Below are 15125 nucleotides of genomic sequence, written 5' to 3'. Positions count from 1 at the left end.
CTTTGATGGACTATTCTCAGCCTAAAATCAAGGACATTCAGTCAAGCATCATCAGGCCAGCCATTAGGGATAACACTTTTGAGATCAAGTCAAGCACGATTCAGATGATACATAACTCATTTCAGTTTGGGGGTTCTCCTACTGAAGACCCCAACATGCACATCAGGGATTTCATCGAGATCTGCGACACTTTCAAGTTCAATGATGTGACTGAAGATGCTATCAAGCTGCGACTCTTCCCATTCTCTCTGAGGGACAAAGCTAAGTGCTGGTTACATTCTCTACCAGTAGGGTCTATCACCACTTGGAAAGATCTTGCTCAAAAGTTTCTCACTAAATTCTTCCCTAATGCGAAGACTGCTGTAATCAGGAATGCACTTACTCAGTTTGCTCAGCAAACTGGAGAATCTCCGTGTGAGGCTTGTGATCGATATAAGGAGATGCTAATGAAGTGCCCACACCATGGCATGCTTGATTGGATGATTATTAACTATTTCTACAATGGATTGGGTGCTACTTCTAGACCCATACTCGATGCAGCATCAGGAGGAGCCTTGTGGGCTAAAAGCTACGATGAAGCTTATGAACTTATTGAACTGATGGATGCTAATGAGTACCAGAATCCTTCCCAGAGACTGACTCAGGGAAAGGTAAAATGAATTCTGGAGTTGAATGCAACAACTGCTATAGCTGCCCAACTTAAGGCTTTGACGATGAAGGTGGACACTTTGGCTAATTATGGAGTTAAACAAATCGCTAGTGTCTGTGAGCTTTGTGCTGGTGCCCATGAGACTGATCAGTGCGCAAATTCTGGTGAATCAGCTCAGTTCGTGAGCAACTTTCAGCGTTCGCAGCAACCCATGCCAACCACTTATCATCCCAACAACCGCAATCATCCTAATTTCAGTTGGAGCAACGCTCAGAATGCGGTTCAACAGCCTTATCAGCTAATATCCAGCTAAGCAGTACAACCCCCCTGGTTTTCAGCAACCACAATATGCACCAAGACAACAACTCCAGCTGCAACAAGCTATTGAAAAATCTGAATTAGAAGAGTTGAAGCTTATGTGCAAGAGTCAAGCTGTTTCTATCAAGACCTTGGAAAATCAAATTGGGCAAATTGCCAATGCCTTGCTAAATCGTCAGCCTGATACACTACATAGTGACACTGAAGTGCCAGGAAAGAGGGAAGCTAAGGAGCAGGTAAAGGCAATCACCTTGAGGTCTGAAAAGGTTGTGAATCCCGAACAAATGCAAGTATTGACTGAAGAAGCTGAGGCTGAGAAAGAAGTAGAGCAGCAGGAAGTAGAAGTGGAACCAAGGAAGACTACTGTTGAGCACACTCCTTCTGAGAGTAATACATGGGAGAAATATATCTATCCTCTACCGCCTTTTCCCAAGAGGCTGCAGAAGAAAAAGCTGGACAAGCAATTTGAGAAGTTTCTGGAGGTGTTCAAGAAAATTCATATCAACATACCTTTCGCTGAGGCTCTTGAGCAGATGCCTAGTTATGCAAAGTTTATGAAAGGTATTCTCTCTCGGAAGGTGAAGCTAAAAGATTTAGAGACTGTCGCTCTCACAGAGGAATCCAGTGCTGTGCTGCAACAGAAGTTGCCTCCGAAGCTTAAAGATCCAGGAAGCTTCACTATTCTGTGTACTATCAGAAAAGTTTCTTTTGACAGATGCTTATGTGACTTGGGGGCTAGCATCAATCTGATGCCTTTGTCAATCTTCAAGCAGTTGGACTTACCTGATCCAAAATTGACTTATATGACATTGCAGTTGGCCGTCCGTTCTATTACATATCCGCGAGGTATTGTGGAGGATGTCTTGGTCAAGGTTGATAAACTCATCTTTCCTGCCGATTTCATAATTCTTGATTTCAAGGAGGATAAGAAGATTCCCATAATCTTAGTAAGACCTTTCTTGGCGACTGGCCGAACCTTGATAGATGTGCAGAAGGGTGAGCTCACAATGCGAGTGCTGGATCAGGATGTAACTTTTAATGTGTTCAATGCTATGAAATTTCCTACGGAAAATGAGGAGTGCTTAAAGGTGGAGTTGGTTGATTCTGTGATTACATCAGAACTTGATCAATTGCTAAGGTTTGATGTCTTTAAAAAAGCCTTATTGGGGAATTTAGATAGTGAAGATGACGAAGGTGAAGAACAATTACAATATTGAATGTTTCTCCCTAGAAGAGGAAAATTGATATGCCTTTTGAATCTCTTGGAATGGAGGAATTGAACAAAGCTCCTAAACGCCTCAAGCCATCTATTGAGGAAGCTCCCACTCTTGAGCTTAAGCCTTTACCTGAGCATTTGAGGTATGCGTTTTTAGGTGATGTATCTACTTTGCCTGTTATTATTGCATCTGACCTTTCAGGGAGTGACGAGGAAAAGCTTCTGAGGATTCTGAGAGAATTCAAATCGGCAATTGGTTGGACTATAGCAGATATCAAGGGAATCAGCCCTTCTTATTGCATGCATAAAATTCTGCTAGAGGAAGGTAGCAAACCTACGGTCGAGCAGCAAAGATGACTTAATCCAATCATGAACGAAGTAGTGAAGAAGGAAATTCTTAAGTGGCTAGATACATGGATCATCTATCCTATTTCTGACAGTTCATGGGTAAGCCCGGTTCAATGTGTGCCGAAGAAAGGTGGAATTACGGTGGTAGCAAATGAGAAGAATGAGCTTATTCCTACAAGAACAGTCACAGGGTGGAGAGTTTGCATGGATTACAAGAAGCTGAACAAGGCCACTAGGAAGGATCACTTCCCTTTGCCCTTCATTGACCAGATGCTTGATAGACTGGATGATCATGAGTACTATTGTCTTCTTGATGGCTATTCGGGTTACAACCAGATTTGTATCGCTCCAGAAGATCAAGAAAAAACTACCTTCACTTGTCCATTTGGTACTTTCACCTTCAGACGAGTTTCTTTTGGTCTGTGTGGTGCACCAGCCACATTTCAGAGATGTATGATGGCCATCTTTTCGGATATGATTGGCCAGAATATGGAGGTGTTCATGGACAACTTCTCTATATTTGAAGATTCTTTTGATGAATGCTTGCAAAAACTTGGGCACGTTCTCAAGAGGTGTGTTGAGACCAATCTGGTTCTCAATTGGGAGAAATGTCACTTTATGGTACGTCAAAGCATTATTCTCGGGCACAAGGTTTCTAGTAAGGGTCTTGAGGTGACAAAACCAAGGCGGGGGTCATTGAGAATCTTCCTCCACCTATTTCTCTTAAGGGAATTCGCTGTTTTCTTGGCCACGCGGGTTTCTATAGGCGTTTCATCAAAGACTTCTCTAAGATTTCGAAGCCATTATGCAGTTTTCTAGAGAAAGATGTCTCTTTCAAGTTTGATGACGAGTGCCTTGCATCTTTTGAGACATTGAAGAAGAGTTTAATCACGGCACCGGTCATAACTGCACCTGATTGGAATGAACCTTTTGAGATGATGTGCGATGCAAGTGACTATGCATTTGGAGCAGTTCTTGTGCAGAGGATGAACAAAATATTTTATGTTGTCTACTACGCTAGCAAGACCCTAAATGGTGCTCAACTGAATTACACTACTACGGAGAAAGAACTTTTGGCTATTGTCTATGGTTTTGAGAAACTTCGTTCATATCTACTTGGGACAAAGGTGACAGTTTTCACTGATCACGCTGCAATTCATTATCTCGTCTCAAAGAAGGACTCAAAACCTAGATTGATTAGATGGGTTCTTTTGCTTCAAGAATTTGAACTAGAGATCAAGGACATAATGGGAACTAAAAATCAAGTCGCTGATCATCTCTCACGTTTAGAGAACCCTAATGCTACTTCATTAGACAAGACATTGATAAATGAGTCTTTTCCCGATGAGCAGTTATTCAGAATGCAAGAAGAAGAACCATGGTTTGCAGACATTGTGAACTACCTTGTGAGTAATATTATGCCTCCCGACTTATCTTATGCTCAAAGGAAGAAGTTTCTACATGAAGTAAAGTGGTATATGTGGGATGAGCCATTTCTTTTTCGACAAGGAGCTGACCAAATCATCAGGAGATGTATTCCTTACAGTGAAACGGGGGGGGGGGAGATCTTGCAAGAATGCCACTCAACGGCTTACGGAGGACATTATGATGGAGAAAAGACAGCAGCTCGTATTCTTCAAGCAGGTTTCTTTTAGACGACCTTGTTTAAAGATGATCACCAGTTCATTTTGTAATGTGATCGATGTCAACGAGTGGGTAATATGTCTAAGAGGGATGAGATGTCTCTTAATGTGCTTCTCGAGGTTGATGTAACGCCCCCAAATTCGGGGTCAGGAATCTGGGTCGTCACGCCATCCTTCACTCATGTGTAATCTGGTATTGATTCAATAATCCAACAGACCCCAATCTTATACCCACACACACAAGTTATAACCTTATAAATGATGTGCAAAATATAATCTTCTTTTATTACACTCAAATGTACTTTACAGGATCTCAAACAATTATTTATAACCTCTACATGAAGTTACAATAATTACGACTGATATCTTATATCTATCTGATACTCTAGCACACCTGAGACAAAGCTGCCAGGGATCCTCCCCATGACTGCAAGCGACTAAGTCCCACACCGGCATACTGGTTATCTGTTGTGTTGTGTCATTTAAAAGAAAACAAGAGTGAGCTATAATGCCCAGCATAATAATGTACAGTATGAAAATGACTGTATGATAAACTCACGTACAACATCGTATTTGATAGTTACGTTTTATTCGAAAATAGTTTCCCTTGGTGATACACACCTTTTATGAAAATAATCATTTGGTGGATTTTATTAACCTGCGAATACCTTAATAGTAAACCCAACACCCAGACTTGAGTTACGGTATTGTATCACAATTCCAATTGGAAGAATAGGACATTCGTTGGAGCCACCGCATACGATGATCAGTAGTACTACGATAAAAGTAACCATTTCTACTAGTAAAGGGACGACACCTTCACATCTCGGTTATCACCCTTGCCGCATACGGCCTATGTGTCCTCATTTCGGGTATACATACACTTCGCAGGTCCATAGGTACATATTATACCGTCTCCTATGGTACCAGTAGTCTATCCAATACACGAAGTACTTGGATCCTACCCCTCCCTTGTCCTTTAGGAAATCCTATCATATCTCGAGAACTCGAACCACATCGAAGTTCCTCCAAGCGTTTTGCTTGTTGATAGGCATAGCTTTACTGTATATATATATGTACTTCCGAAAGTTTCGGAGGAAGTACTAAGGATGTGAGTTGACCGTTGTCAATAGATAATTAAATAAGGGGGAAAAGTTTCTCCTTGAAACTATATTCAAAATATTAAATAAGTCGGGATAATATTCTCCGACGATCTGAAATTACTCGGATGATTTTCCGAAATCAGAAAGTATGTTTTAAATCAGGATCTATGATTTTAAATCAAAATAAAATCTTAATTAAATAATAAATAATTAAATAATAGTCGATAAATAATTAAACCTCGAATGAGTTTACTCTCAAAAAGAATATTTAAAATAATATTCCTCAACTAGTTTGTGTCTACGTAATTATTAATCTATATTGATTAATCAGATTTGAAATAAATAATTATTGGGGTATACTACTCCCATGATAAAAGAATAAGTACTTAATATTTATTATTCGAACAATAAAATATAGTTGAGGGAATATGATCGTTGGGAAATCGTTTTAATAAAAGTTCGAGGTATTTTAATGTTTCGTAAGTGGACGATGTGTCCCTTTAAAATGTACTACTATGGACTTATAATCGCCCTATAATATCACCGAGATGATTTCCGGGTTTATATTTTATAAAACAAAACTGACCGACTCTCGGTCTTACGACTTATACATCACGCTCTACTATAGCGTTAATATTCTTAAATAAGCACCTCCGGAATACTTCCGGGTGTTCATCAATTTTTACTGACCGATCCTCGGTCTAAAATATATACATGCCACGCTACTCGCTAGCGTTACGTTCTCAATTATAAACTCCTCTGGGATACCTCCGGGTTTTTATAAGCTTACACCGACCGACTCTCGGTCTAAATATAACATTTCGAACTCGGTATGAACATATACTAGAAATTATCAACAATTGAGTAATGTAATACATCTCAAACGTCGTAAAACAGTTTAAAGCAATCTCATGCATATATCACGGTTTTGTAAAATAATCACAACACAACTGTTCTTAAAAGGTAAGGTTTGAAAACTTACCTGGGTATCTCACGGTGGAGGATGATCTAGGTTCTGCTCGGAAATTTATAATCACAAACAAAATTCGTTTTGTTAGGTCCCGTCCTAATTTACGGTGACTCGTACTTATGCGCTACTTATTATGCACTCTCTCAACTTATACTACCCTTATTATTCCTTCAAGTTCTTATTCACATTATGGTCACTTCATTTTTCTAAGTATCTTAAGTTCATCTTCATTTTCGTCGTCGGCTCCGCTTATGGATTCTATGGTTTCTAATCGCGCGGTCTCGGATCCGACATTTTTTATAAAACTGAAAAATCAATATTTTCACTTGAAATTTTTATAGCAGTTAGGAAACTCAAAATACTACTCTCTGTAAAAATTTCATGATTCATGAACATTCTTAAGTTGATCATTTATATATTCAAAGTTCGTAATTCGTAGCAGTTTTTGTCGCGTAAATCGCTTTTAGTAAAATGGCCATAACTTTTGATCCGTAAATAGGAATCATGCGATTCAAGCGCCTAAACAATCCTTATAAAATTTTCTATCATAATCAAGGATTATTTTTCAAGAAACTACAGTTTAAAACTTCGGGACTTTCTGTAGAAACTTAAAGTTACGATTCGTTGGTTTTAACGGAGTTACGTTTACAATCGGGGTTTCATTTACGCCCTAACTCTTAACACAACCACCAACAATTATCATTTCATCATTAACACACAAAATCCTCTAAAAAACATCATGTTCTTTAGGCAACAACAATCAACCTTAAATCTACTTAACTTAAACTTCAAGATCTCAACAATACCACTTCTTAAACTAAGTTTTCTACCACATACTAAATGAATCTTAAAAATGAATCTTTGGGCCAATGATTTTTACCTTTATTGAAAGATTGAGATGTGTTCTTGAGGATGGTGGAGGTTTGGAAGTGCTTGGTATGGTTTTTGGAACCTAAAACCACCATTGAAATCAAGAAACCAAAGAGGGGTTACTATTCACACTATTCACTAGTGACTTTCTTGATTTTATTTCACCCATCAAACTTGATAAAAAGAGATGAAAGAATTTTCATACCTTATTTTAATTTATAGGAGGCTTGAGAATTAATGGGATGATTTTACCATGGCTAGATTTTGAGTTTTGGATTTTGAATTCCTCCTTTTTCTCTTGAAGGCCGAATGGAACAATGTGCAGGGGGGGTATTTATACTTGCTTCCCTTGGTTGCTTAGCTTGGTTGCTTTGCTAGGTTGTTTCTAGTAAATGGGGTGGAAGATCTTGCACTTGATTTTTATTCTCCTAGGTTGAATCCTAGGTTTATTCTTGTTGCAAATCTTGAGGACAAATCTTTGTAGCTTGCTAGGTTACAAGCTAAACTACATGGGTTAGCTTCCTTAGCACACTATTTTGCTAGCTAGCTTGATCATCCTATGGTTAGTTTACTATTTGATGAAGTAACCATGGTTACTTTCTTACCATGGTTTAGTTAGTGCTTTACGTTTATTTAATTGTTTACGCATTCTCTCGGTTGCTTAAACGTTTTCGTAATACTTACTCGTAAGTGGTTCGCGATGTAATTTCTTTCGTATTTATTCCTTATATTTTGATTTATCATACTTGAATATAAATCCGTAGGGTTTTAATCTCGTAATTATATTATGATTCCCTTAATCCTCGATGAGTCGTAAATACGATCGTTTTTCAAATTTACTTTTCTTCGAAAACTAATAGCGTTTACATACACTCATTTTGTACGTATAATCGTAATATCAACTCCGAAACTCATTTTCTCATGCACTACATAGTGTGGGCTAAAAATTTTTCCCCGCCCGTCAGGGTTACTATTCATTAAACGTTTTACAAGGTCTCAAAAATTCAAGTTGTTATATTACTATTCATAAAGTTCTTTTACCGATGTCAAAAATTTGGGTTCTTACAGTTGAGGTCTTCGATGTTTGGGGAATTGACTTCATGGGGCCGTTTATCTCATCATGTAATAATCAGTATATCTTGTTGGCGGTTGATTATATGTCGAAATGGTTTGAAGTTAAGGCATTGCCAACGAACGATGCGAAAGTGGTGCTTAATTTTCTCCACAAGCAGATATTCACAAGGTTTGGAACTCCAAGAGTCATAATCATTGATGAGGGGTCGTATTTTTGTAATCGCAAGTACACAGCTATGATGCAAAGGTATAATGTGAATCATCGCATTGCCATAGCTTATCATCCTCAGATAAATGGTCAGGCTGAGGTGTCTAACAGAGAGATCAAGCGCATTTTAGAGAAAGTTGTGTGTCCATCGAGGAAAGATTGGTCTTTGAAGCTTGATGAAGCTGTTTGGGCGTATAGAACAGCATTTAAGACTCCATTGAGAATGTCACCATTTCAGTTGGTTTATGGTAAGGGGTGTCATTTGCATGTGGAGCTCGAGCATAAGGCATATTGGGCTTTGAAGATATTGAATCTTGACTTGGATGCGGCTGGAAAGAAGAGGATGCTACAATTGAATGAACTCTACGAGTTTCGACTTCAAGCTTATGAGAACAACAAAATGTACAAGGAGAAAGTCAAGAGGTGGCATGATCGCGGTCTAGTGCTCAAATCATTTATGTCGGGGCAATAAGTTCTTTTGTTCGACTCTCGTCTCCGTCTTTTTCATGGAAAGTTGAAGTCAAGGTGGTTAGGACCCTTCATAATCAAAACTCTGTTCCCACATCCGGGCCAAGCATTCAAGATAAATGGTCAGAGGTTGAAGCATTACTATGGTGACACGGAAAACCGTGAGGTGGTTAGTGTCGTTCTATTTTCCATTTGAGCTCAAGGTTCTACGTCGAGCTAGCGACGTAAAAGAAGCGCTTCTTGGGAGGCAACCCAAGTTTGTTGTACATTAGTAGGTAGAGGAAGCAAGAAGAAAGGAGAAAAACATAAAAAAATCAGAAAAAGAAAAAAAATCAGGGCCAACTTTAGTAACCAAGCACGCCCGCGCTGTTTTTCCAGTAACCAAGCGCGCCCATGCTTATCTAGCGCGCGGCCGCGCCAGTTTTCCACAATGTGAGCGCGCCCGCGCTGTCCTAGCGCGCGCCCGCGCTGGGTCCCTATTCGAAAAAAATTATAACAGCAGAATAAAGAGAAAAATCGGGACTTTTACTCCAAAATCCATTTCGAACACGATTTTTACTCTCCCACATCCCATAATTCCCTCTCCCAATCAAAACCATTATTCCCACGATTCCCATAATCAATTCCCACTTCTATTACATATCTAATTCTCACCTCTCCACCTATAAATACACACACTTATACACAAACTTCTCCACCACTTCATAAATTCTCAAACACAAATCTCTCTCAAACACTTAGCTTTTATTCTCTCTTATTCAATCCCAATGGCACCCAAGAGGCAAAGAACGCAAGTTAGCAGCAGCACCACCGATTCTTCATCTGCGGGTAATGTGAGGCCAAGGTTTTCTACTCCTGAGGCTGAAGAGGAGTACACGAGGCTTCTCTCGAAGCCTATTTCTAAGGAGCGAGGTTTTCTGCCATCAGGGAAGGATGGTAAGCTATTGAAGATGATTCTGGAGATGGGTTGGGTTCCTTTTTGTGAGGCTCCCGCTGCTGTGCCCATAAGTGTTGTGCGGGAGTTCTATGCTAACGCCAAGGCGGAAAATAATGGCTTCATGTTGGTTAGGGGGATGACTATAGAGTACACTGCTGATGTCATTAGGAGGGTGATTGAGCAGCCCGCGAGGAAGCCCGGTCAGGACATCTGGAACGATAAGACTCCCGAGGACTTCGACTTGGATCTGATCGTTGCGACTCTGTGTGTGCCTAAGACTAACTGGAATTTTAAGAGGGGCACTACTGATTACTCTACGTTCCCTGCGTCCTGCATGAACAGGTTTGCACGGGCTTGGAACTTGTTTATTTGTGCTAATATCATGCCATCTTCGCATGTGCATGAGATTACTGTAGAGCATGCTCGTCTGCTATGTGGTATTCTTCAGGGCGATTACATTGATTTGGGGATGGTGATTTATCAGGGGATTTTGAGATTCTTGAAAGGAGGAACTACAGGTGCTATTCCTTATGCGTCCGTTGTGACGAAGTTGTGCATGGCCGTTGGTGTTCATTGGCCCGCACATGAGCAGCTGCAGCTTCCCAGTGCTCCTATCGACAGTTCTATGATGTTGAGTATGCAGGAGTGGGGAGGAGGAAAGCCCGATCCAAAAGGGCTTGGTTATTCTTATGCTCATCTACCAGGTGGTGTACCCATGGATCAGATGTATGCGGGTGGTACGCAGCAAGCGAGTAAGGCAGCTTGGAGAGCTCAGTTTAGAGAGGAGGCTGGTTCGTCGCAGCAGCAGTAGCAGCAGCAAGAGGCTAGAGCAGATGTTAGATCTGGTTTGAGTTCAACGCAGTATAGGCGTCTAGCGCGGAGGATGAATGCGATGCACGCCATCCATAGTCGGTTTGCACATGATCTCACCCAGGCACTTGAGACAGCTTTTAGAGCCACCGGTGTTTACATATAGTGGCCAGTATTTGGTGAGGATTCCTTGTATCCGCCTCCTGATACACCTGACACTCCATCCGTTGAGGGTGAGGATTCTGATTCACAGTAGGTATGCCTGAATTCCTTACTATTACCTTCACTGAGGACAGTGAATATTTTAAGTTTGGGGGTAGTAGTTGAAGGAATATGTTTTGTGTGAGTCACATTTAGTTTGCATATTCATGATAGTTTAGTTTGCATATTTTGTCATATAGTAGTTCTTTTTATTTTTGGTAGTTTTTACGATATTTTGTTCATTTAGTTCATGCATGTGCATTATAACATGATCCCTTAGATGATTTTTCCAGTTGACTTGTGATATTGATGTTAGTGTAGTGATGTCATATTTAGTGATGTTAAGTCTTATCGAATTAATTTGCATACTAGAGATAATTGTTTTTCACTAAGTCTTATAGGTTGCTAGAGTGCTAGATCATGGTCATGGTTTGTTTGTTTGTCGAGGTTTAATCGCTTGTTTATATTTAGAATTTAGGATATTCTCTTAATAATAAAATAGCATGGATTTTTAGAAATTGGAGAAAATTGGATTTTATTGCTAGTTTTGTGGCTAGGTGTCAAATGGCTAGTAGCTGGCTCATATTTATATGAGTAGTCTAGGGTTTAGCGAGCAGAAATTTGAAAAAAAAGAGGAAAAAAGAGAAAAAAAGAATAAGTGTTATGTATGATTGATCACGAGTGGGCTCTTTAGTACTCGATTTATTAAGTTCTTAGGGGACTTTGTGTCTAGTGACCTAAGGCTTTTATAGTCTGCGATCCGCTAACCTAACGCTCGCTACATGGGTACTATTGTATAAGTCTTTTGTGGACCTCACTTATTGCACGATCAAATAAGCATACTTATTTTGTTTTATTGTGAATAAAAGCATGAATCCACGATTAACTCCGATATAAGAATTGAAGTGTTATAAGTTATTTTGAGTCTAGCTTTTATTTCATTTATAAACTTGCGATTGCTTTCATAAGTAGTGAGTCATGATTGTTGATCTAGTTGCGATAGTATATCTGTAAGCAGTTGCACACACGCACGTCTTTGGTTCATATATTATTTTGTGAGATTTGATTGATCTTTATGCGAATAACTGCATTTGCTGAGGTGTTGCTTGTTGATTGGTTTAGTTATTCTATGGGGATCATTGCATTCATTTAGTTGTATTCATGCATTTTTATTTCTTATTTTTGAGTCTGTTTATGCTTGAGGACAAGCATCGATTCAAGTTTGGGGGTATGTTGAGTGACATTTATGACACTTTATTACGCTTCGTAAAGCTTTGAATTGGTGTAATTGTACTCAAGTTATTGGTGTTTTAATGTGTTTTCTAGTATTTTTGCATTTCAGGCATTAATCTGAGAATCAGGTGGATTAGCATTGATTTGATGCTAATATGGTGTTAGGTTGGTGTCTAAGGAATAAAGCTCGCGAAGACCGGCTCAAATCTGCAAGAAAAAGAAGAAGTCAAGTTTTGGCAAAAGCCCAGCGCGGCCGCGCTGATCAAGCGTGCGGCCGCGCCCGAACTTCAGAAAGCCAGCGCGTCCGCGCTGATCAAACGCGCGACCGCGCCAGGTCAGGTTTGAAGAATCCTGTTTTGAATAGAAGACTGATTTTTGGACTTCTTTGCTGATCAGGGCTGCTATATAAATAATTTTAGGTCATTTTTAATAAGATATCAAGCCAGAGACATACCAAGGAGAGCTGTAAGAAGACCGTGTTAGCACGATTTAACGATGACATAGAATATCTTATTTTTACTTGTGAATCTTTGTTTTAAGTTGTAGTTGGATGCTAGTTTTCTTATTTGTGAACCTTACTCTTGTTTCATACTTGGTTTTGTTATTTAAGTATAAAGACTACGTTTATTATACCATGCTTTCATCGGAACCCACGTTGATGATGAGTCCGGTTATGGGCTAATCGTTATCGTGGGGTTTTAACGGATTTACTTATGGATTTCTTTAGTTAAATTGTTTCGATACCTTAGTATGTGGTAATTATATGGAAACCTAGTATTGGTTGTACTTATTCGTCTTATGAGCGTCGCGAACTTGTGCTTAAACCATTATGTTGTCAAATTCTTTAGACATATAGGGTCTCAATATAATGGGTGTCTATTCAGTTTCTATCTCTTTTGTGGATGTTTGGTAGTATGGTATTCGTGCAACGAAAGTTGGTGTTTATCAGTTTCGTGTTATCTAATTAGTGTCATCAGCATTGCATGCTAATGTTAAGAACAATAAGGCTATTGAATGAAGTTAGAATCCCATATTTGTCATATATATTAATTCAATCAATCTTATTCCCTTAGTTATAATTGTTAGTTTAATTCTTAGTTATAAACAACCTCAATTCGTTATCGTTTTAGCATTGAATAATAACCATACATTATTGCTTAAGTGCATAAATTAATTAGTTAACCAATCCAGTCTCTGTGGGAACGAACTAGAAAAGATTCTATACTACTTGCGAACTCGTATACTTATGTGTATTATTAGTGTGTGTTTAGCGACTAACATGTGGCAAAGTATCTAGGAGTCAATTCCGTTATTGAAGAGTGGGGTTCGATGAATGATTGGTATAGGAGATAAAATTGCTATCAAACAGCAACCTTGGTTAAACGCAGATGATCCGTATATTTCTACAGAATCTCCGAGCTTCGAGCAGAATACAGTTGCATCACTGATGAGCTTAAACAACAGAGAATGGGACACAGACATTGTTGCTGATTTATTCAATGAAAGAGACCGGCAATGTATTTTGAATACCAAGATTTATTCGAGAACTTCAGAGGATAGAATTTATTGGAGTAAAGAAGTGACTGGGGAATACTCGGTTCGCAGTGCATATAGGTTGTTACAGGCTCAAAAAGGCAGATGGTCTGTGGATGATAACAACAGTTTATGGCGAAAAATGTGGTAGATTAAAGCACCTCCCAAAGTGCTTAATCTTATCTGGAGAGCTCTCTCTTATTGCCTTCCTACAATGGTCATGTTAGACCAAAAGAGAGTTGCGATGTTGAAGACATGCCCGGTCTATAATGGGGAGGATGAAACCATTATCCATGTTCTAGTTACATGTCCACTTGCTCACCAGTGTTGGCAAAAGGTGATCCCAAATATGCAACAGGAGGCGGGGAGAGGTTTCGAAGGGTGGCTAGAGAAAGTTCTAAGCAGCATAAGTATCAATAGAAAAGCTTTGGTTTTTACAGTATGCTGGGCAATTTGGAAGGCGAGAAATGAAAAGCACTGGAACAATAAGCAAGTTTCTTTGAATGGTCTGTTAGCACCGACAAAGATCTACCTTTCTCAATGGCCCCAAAGTCGTTCAACAGAGGCTCTAGTTCATCTTGACAGTTCAAGAGACGGAGTTGTTTCTTGGGTAGCACCACATATGGTAACAATAAAGGTAAACGTCGATGCAACAACATTCAAAGATCCACCAGCTTACGGGATTGGCATGATAGCCAGGGACTCAAAAGGTGAGTTAGTTCACGCACACTCGTCTTACTACATAGGAGATGTCAGCTCAGACATTGCAGAAACTTTAACTATAAAAGAAGCCCTCAGCTGGATAATGGAGAATCAGTGGGAAGACATTCAACTGGAGTCTGATTGTCTAGTAGCGGTTCAAGCAGTCAAGAGTAAGGTTCGCATGATCTCGCCATTTGGTTTAGTGGTGGAGGACTGCAGACGCTTAATTTATAGTTCAGATAAAATTAAATTGTCCTTTGTTCGACGATCTGCAAACATGGCTGTTCACTTCTTAGCTAATAAGTCATGTTCATATACAGGTCGAGTGATTAATATGAGTGTTATTCCTGTTGGTCTGAGAGATGTAATGTTACATGATTTGGCTTAATAGAAATCATTTTTACGTCAAAAATAAATAATAATTACTTAGTTATCCTAAATGGATAAAATATATGCATTTTATAATTTTACTACTCTTTACCTTCTCTCGAATTTTATCATAGGTTAATGTGTTTTGTTGTCTTGATGTTTACATCACGCCTCCCACTTATTATTTTTTTCAAGATAAATACTATCTTACCCATGACGACCAATACGATGTACGGGGTGATTTTCAGTTTTTAACATAATTTTTTTAATATTTATTTTTTATTAAACTAAATTTTAATATGATAATTTTATTCCATAAAAAAATTTATGTTCTTCATAAATAATATTTTTTCAAAAAAATTATACTGTTTGTACTTATATATTTAATTATTATTGTATTTTTATATTTAACATTGATGACCTAAGGGTGAAAAAACAAAATACCAACTATTTGGGGCAAACCGCCCAAAATA

The 15125-nt window shown here is 38.9% G+C and overlaps 1 non-coding gene across 1 annotated transcript; it reads right to left on the bottom strand.

The window, feature by feature from the left end:
* Positions 1-362: 362 nt before the first annotated feature.
* On the bottom strand, positions 363-469 carry LOC141710158 (small nucleolar RNA R71). The gene has a single exon (XR_012570692.1). It is a non-coding gene; the product is annotated as a small nucleolar RNA R71 (small nucleolar RNA).
* Positions 470-15125: the final 14656 nt, after the last annotated feature.

This window comes from Apium graveolens, chromosome 2 (genome assembly GCF_009905375.1).
Source record: "Apium graveolens cultivar Ventura chromosome 2, ASM990537v1, whole genome shotgun sequence".
NCBI lineage: Eukaryota > Viridiplantae > Streptophyta > Magnoliopsida > Apiales > Apiaceae > Apium > Apium graveolens.
This window is presented reverse-complemented; position numbering and strand designations above follow the sequence as displayed.